Source organism: Mastomys coucha, unplaced genomic scaffold (genome assembly GCF_008632895.1).
Source record: "Mastomys coucha isolate ucsf_1 unplaced genomic scaffold, UCSF_Mcou_1 pScaffold22, whole genome shotgun sequence".
Taxonomy (NCBI): Eukaryota; Metazoa; Chordata; class Mammalia; order Rodentia; family Muridae; genus Mastomys; species Mastomys coucha.
In genome coordinates, this window is record NW_022196905.1 from 174,111,576 (window position 1) to 174,118,868 (window position 7,293).

The following is a 7,293-nucleotide window of genomic DNA, read 5'->3' on the forward strand; positions in this document are numbered from 1 at the left end:
ACACACACACACACACACACCACCTCTAAGACCCCCCCAAAAAATATTCTTAAACACACCAGTAACAACTAAATTCAAATCACCTTCAATTTTTCTCTCAAAAATCCACACTAAGTAACTAAGGACCGAGATACAAACCCTTCCTAACAAATGTCATAGGAACCAAGATTTGGCAACAACAAAAACAGAACCAAACCCCTGCTCAGCAGAGACCAGTTAGAAATCCATATCCTACACATATTAAATGAACTGATGCACATGGCAAAGTCACAAAAAAAAAAAAAAGACAGTATGTTACCACTAAAAGACCACTTGTCCTATAGAAATCTTCTCTAGCAGGAATTATATGAAACTCAAGACACAGAATTCAAGAGAACACTTATACACACAGAGTTCAAGGAATTTAAAGAGAACATAGACACCTGAAGGTAATAAACCTGTCATTAAATTCAAGAAAACACAAACAACAGCTGAACAGAATAACAAAGATAACTCAAGATTTTAAAAGTGAATTCAACAAAAAGACAAAAATATTGAAGAAAACTCAAGTTGAAATAAAGATAGAAATAAAACCTCAGAGAGCCAGTTAGAAAAAGTATACCAGTATAGAACAGCCCATGGAGAAGACAGAACACTGGGCTTGAAGACAAAGCCAAGGGATCGAACCACCCTGTCAACAAAATAAAGAAAAAATATGCAGGAATTTGGGGTCACCATGAAAAGACCAAGTCTACAAAGTTTAGGCACTGACAAAGCAATGGATATGATGTAAGTAAAATGCACTTGTGTATGAAATTCTCAAAAACCTAAAAAAAAATAATAATAATAAAGATGAAGCTTATCTCCTTTATAAAGCATGTGCTTGGATATTATTTTTTTTATTTTGTTTTGCTGTTGTTACATGGTGTTTAATTGAGGAGTATATACTTATTGACTTCATTTTTTAGTCATTTCCTGACTAGTCATTGTTTGTTTGTTGTTTGTTTTTGTAAGGTGCACCATAGAGATCTTACATGATCAGAATCAGTGTTGTATTTGTACTGACTGAAGTGATATACAGAATACTTATTCCTACACAGCCTTTTGTGTAGTTTAAAAGTTAAAGGTTTTACAGAGGCTTATGTGTTTAAATGCATGTGTCCAGGTGATGGTACTGCTTTGGAAGGCTGTGGAAATTTTAGGAGTAGAATCTTGCTACAGAAAGTAGGCTACTAAGGTGATACAACCCAGCCCATCTCCTACCTACTCTCTGCTTCCTGGCTGCAGATGCGTGACCAGCAACTCACATTCCCACTTCCTCGACTTCCAGAAAGCCTTCCTAATCTAGAACTCCCATCTCTTAGATAGGTGTTAACACTACCTGCACAAAAACTTCTAACCTCTATTAGTAATTTTCTTCACTGCTGACACAATACCTGGAGGAAGCAATGTAAGAGAGGGGGTATTTATTTTGGTTCATAGTTTCACATGAGCCAAGGTCTTCAGCTTTGTGAATTCTGGGCCCAGAATAAGGCTAATCATCACAGTGTTGGGGCAGGTAGAGGAAGAACCTATCCCATGCCTAACAGGAAGAAGAGAGCAAAGTGGATACTGGGGAACCTTCCACAACCTCCTCCAACTGGAGCCCTTGGTTCTAGGGAACCAAGTGTTCAACACCTCAGACTCCCAGACTCCATGGAATGATTCTTATTCAAACCATAGCTGTCTCCTTGCTTCTGTGTTCCTACATGCTTAGTAGAAAGCAAACCTAAGAATTCTCTAAAGATCTATAATCAGATCAGGCCCAAGGCAAACTCTCTTTGTTACACAGACACACACACACACACACACACACACACACACACACATATAAATAGAAGACAGGCATGTAATATGAAAACGCATTCAAACCCTATTGAACCAGAATGGCAGATGACATTGGATAAGGCTGTATGTATGAATATAAACTTTATTATTAGCATTCTTACTCTTTGAGCTTGAGTAGTTCTCTGGCAGGGTATAGGGAAGTAGAACATAATGCAGTAAAATTTGTTTCCTTGGTTTTAAATAAAACTGGAAGACCCAAACATGACAGAGACCTCATCCAACACTAAAATGCCAGAGGCATAGCGATAATGTTGAAGAGCAAGATCAAACCAAGACTCTGGTGAATACGCCTGGTACTTAGAAAATTAGATTGTCAAACCTGGCAGGAGCTGTCATTCTAGACAGCTCTCAGAATGTGCCAAGAAGGGAATACACCTGTACACAACATGAATATTCACTGTCAAAGCTGCTTTTGATGATCAGATAGAACAAAAGGATCCTGCCCATATGAGCCAGTCTGTAGTCTCTCCCCTTGTATCTCCTGATGTGGAGCTATGCTAGGTTTGTTAGTAGGGACTTCCTCTTATAAAGGCTAACCAAGTGCTGAGACTTAAATATCTGCAGCATCCCCCAGAGGACCATGTGTTAAAGTGCATAGTGGAATTTGGAAGTAGTTCTGGGAAGTAGACCTTATTAAAGGCAATGTGCCCTTAAAAATAACTGTGGACCCATGTTCTCAAACTCTCTCTGCTTCCTGGCTCATGATACAAGTGGTTTTCTCCAACATATAGCACTCACTATTGCTACCCGGTGCAATGTCAGAGGCCTACAGTGGTATTGTATAGTATTGGCATCTTATGTTAATTCTTCAGTGATAAAGCCAAGTGGATAGCAAGTGCATGGCTTGATGAACTTAGTCAACTTCATGTAATACCAGGGGCAATGAACCAAGAAAAATAAGAAAATTATTTAGTTCATGATTCTTGTGGATCTAATAAAAGATCTTGTAGCTTCAATACTTTGGGCCTACTAGGAAGGGCAGTCACTATCTAAAAGCCAGACACCTGGCAGAAAGTTAACTATCTTAGAACTTTTCTTCGTGACAATGGTACCAACTTTTTCTCTTACTTACTTTTGGATTTTCTTTCTTCCTTACTGAGCTTCAACAAATACTATGGTTATTGCCTGGCTTATACACAACCATGTATCTCACTTTACAGTAAAGGGAGGAAAGATAATAAAATAACTGCTGTTTTTATTATGTGTCTATTATCTGAAAGCAGCTGAGCTTACAGAATAATGTGAGGGGTTCCAGATGTCTGGCTCCCTCTAGCTGAGAGACAATACTTTATCAGGATAGACAGATAGGATGCTGGTGTGGTCAGTGACGCTATAGTTAGACCATGGATCCACAAGCCAGAAAGCAGAAATTAGTACAATATTTCTAAATTAAAACTAAATGTATTTACAAAACTCCTATGCATTCTGTCAGTTTTAAAGTCTTGCTCAAAATATAGGAAAAATCATCTCACTGAGATGTTAGTTGCCCCTGTGCCTGAGTAAATAGTTAAAAATGAGGTGTTATTTTACGTGGTAGCAACTGGCAGGACTTCTCAAGAGGAAATAAAGTTGTCATAATGACAGATAAGTATAGTTGGATACTTTCCTAAGATGTTTAGTGATGAGTTTTGAATAGATAGATGCAGAAAACCTAAAGAGGCAAGACTAGTTATACCTTAGAGCTATGCTAAAACTGAGAAAAGTACCAGCAGTTAAGGACTCGACTGGGTGAAGTATGACTGAAATCAAAAGACAGACCATCATTCTACTTAAAGCTGTGCACAGCTGTGATTAAGTTTAAATGAAGTACAACTAAAATCTCCATCCCTTCATTTGTTTCCTTCATGTGTATTCTGGCCACATATGATTACTGGCTTCTGTGCTCGACAGTGGATGTATCCACTATTTGCATCAGTGCAAGGTCTACATTGCCTTGAACAATGGAACAATGCAAGAAACAATATCACGATCTTTTACACTTCTTTCTTTACTGTGACTGTCCTTTAATCAACAATGTTTATGAGCAGTAACTGTGAGGTTTTGTCATATTTCATAAAATGAATGAGCATATACATGAGATTTGGGGAACAGTGCACACAAGGACACAGCACAAAGGCTGGATATGTGCACTCTCAAGATTATCATCCAGCTCTGCCATGGGCCAGAGACTGAGTTCTGAGGACTAGCCATCCATAATGGTTTCCTTTACACTTTATAGTCTACAAGACTGATTTGAAGCCCAGAAAACCAAGAAAAGATGACAAGAATTAGCCATCACCCAAGCTATGGCTCAGAGTCTACTGTGGCAAAGTAAATATCTGGTGGCAGTGTCCAGGTCTCACAGAGGCCATGAAGGCATCATGGGGCTCAGGGAGCTGCTGTTCACAGGGTGGCTAGCCCTATGACATGGCGGCAGTGACTTCTCCCTATTCATAACTTGGCCTTTGTTCTGGGTCATTGTGTGCACTGTTCCCCTAATCTCACATATATGCTCATTCTGTCTTCCTCTCGGGTCTATGAGCAACCTCTTACCTTGTCTTTTCAGGAAAAGAAAAATCTTTCTTTTTAACTTGCCCAGATTCCATTTATATTATTTGCAGATAAAAGCTCTGGTTGAAACCACAGAAGGACTGACACAATCCATATCATTTTCTAAAACCAAAAAGACGATAGCTGAGGAGGAATTTTTATCCTTAGGAACACCAAAAGAAGTTTGAGCAAAGATGCATGATGTGTGAAGTGAAAGACATAAACCAAAGGCAACAAGGAATATGGAATCTAAAACCATAAAGCAGATAACAGAGGCCAAGCATGGCAGTTATGATGATAAATACCAATTATTTCAATTTCCCATTTAAAAGAAAAATGTTTAACTCTGATAGGTGTTGAAACTTCAAGAAGCCACCAAGTTGACAAAAAACATGATCAAGCAAATATAATAAACAAAAGCTCATCTGATATGTGAAATCTTTTAGAAGGAAAAATGAGGGTATTTTTAATTTCAAACAGAATTTAATGTAAGGCAAAATGCTTTTCCATCGGAAATTGGCTGTTCTATATTCATAAAAGACAAAAAATCTACATAAATTCTGTAATGGCCATGAACCTTTATGTATCACATAAAAGCATCAAATTAAAACAAAAACAGAAATGAGGCTGCCACAAGAGATTGTAAAATACCTTTTCCACATTTTATAGCTCTATTAGGGGTGAAAGACGAGTGGAGCACAGGGCTAGGGCGGGGGGAATGCATTTGGTTGCCTGAACCCAGATGTGTCCGACTTTCCCTCTTCAAATGCAATGCAATAACAGGAATGAATGGATAAAAAAAATTTACAGCAGCGCTAAAAAAGTAAGTGCTAATGCCCATGGGGGACCAGAAATTCTGAGTACTCTTGGAAAATGAAACATCATTAGTAGCAAAGAGATGGGGAAAAAAAGATGGAAAGAGATTTCAGCTTGAAAGATTAAGGAAAGAGAGGAAACTCCCAGGTGCTCTGACACACCCAGGATCCTAACAATCAGAGGCAAGGAGGACACACCTGGAGTTACTGGGACCAGCATGACCCAGGCACTGCAGGAACTCCACCAGCCCAGTGGCACCAGTTGCTTCCAGTCTGTTTGGGAGGATGTCCTAAGTAGACCTTAAGCGCAAATTCTGCAGCCAATCCCACAACACCCAAAGGAAGCTCCACTCCCAAGAGCTCTAACACACCCTATATCAGAGAATCAGAAGTGAGAAGGACACAACATCTGTCCCAACACCAGGAATTACTGGGACCAGCGGGACTTAGGCACACAGGAACTCCACCAGATCAGTGGCACTGGTTCCTTCCAGTCTGTCTAGGCTGGTGCCCTAAGCAGACCTTGGGCACAAACTCTGCAGTGAGTCCCATAATTCCCAGAGGAAGCTGTACATATTTCAAAATTATTTATACAGCCAAAGAAACATAAACAATTAACTTGGGAGGTGGCTTATACGAGAATGTTTTAGTCAAGGTTTCTATTCCTGCACAAACATCATGACCAAGAAGCAAGTTGGGGAGGAAAGGGTTTATTCAGCTTACTTCCAGATTGCTGTTGATCACCAGAGGAAGTCAGGACTGGAACTCAAGCAGGTCAGGAAGCAGGAGCTGATGCAGAGGCCATGGAGGGATGTTTCTTACTGGCTTGCTTCCCCTGGTTTGCTCAGCCTGCTCTCTTATAGAACCCAAGACTTCCAGCCCAGGGATGGCACCACCCACAAGGGGCCTGTACTGGCTGGTTTTGTGTGTCAACTTGACACAGGCTGGAGTTATCACAGAGAAGGGAGCTTCAGTTGGGGAAGTGACTCCATGAAATCCAGCTGTGGGGCATTTTCTCAATTAGTGATCAAGGGGGTAGGGCCCCTTGTGGGTGGTGCCATCCCTGGGCTGGAAGTCTTGGGTTCTATAAGAGAGTAGACTGAGCAAGCCAAGAGGATGCAAGCCAGTAAGGAACATCCCTCCATTTCCTTGCATCAGCTCCTGCTTTCTGACCTGCTTGAGTTCCAGTCCTGACTTCCTTTGTGATAACAGCAATGTGGAAGTAAGCCAAATAAACCCTTTCCTCCCCAACTTGCTTCATGATCATGATGTTTGTGCTGGAATAGAAACCCTGACTAAGACAGGGCCTACCCCCTTGATCACTAATTGAGAAAATGCCCCACAGCCAGGTCTCATGGAGGTGCTTCCCCAACTGAAGCTCCATTCTCTGGGATAACTCCAGCCTATGTCAAGTTGGCACACAAAACCAGCCACTACAGAGAACAACAAAGAGTGAAACTGAAAGCTTTGCTTGACGTTTGTAACTATTGTATCAATTTTGAAGAACAGAACTTTGTAAGTTACTCTTTCTCTGAGATGCTTTTCAAAATCATCACAGCCAATGAACCAGATTCTTACCTTCACCTAATGTTTGCTCTACCCTCCAAGCAGAACCATTGTTCATTGAAACAGTTGGAGAATGACTTCACTGATAGACCATCTTAATGCACACACCTGTTCTCTGCGGACTGAGAATGAAGACAATCACTCCAGTCAAATAGCTGTGACCATAGCAGGAAGTCTGTATCCAAAAATCATGCTTACAATTCACTCCTTGGTGAAGCAGAACTGCCAACTCTCAGCTTAGCTACTATGGAGGTAAAATCCTTTGATTATGTGAAGGTCATTGAAGTACAGCCTTATTACAGCCAGTACCTTGAACTCCAATATCTAAAAGTTGTTCTTATTTGGGGCTTGTACCACAGTAAGAGCCAAGATTTTAAACTCTACAAAAAACAAAACAAACAAACAAAAAGACTTTATCTATTTATGCTTATTTTAAAAAAACTAGTAATGATGTATTATTTTAAAATATACAGCTAATAAGTTTGGAGTAGACATTTCATTCCTTCTTAAAAGGGGG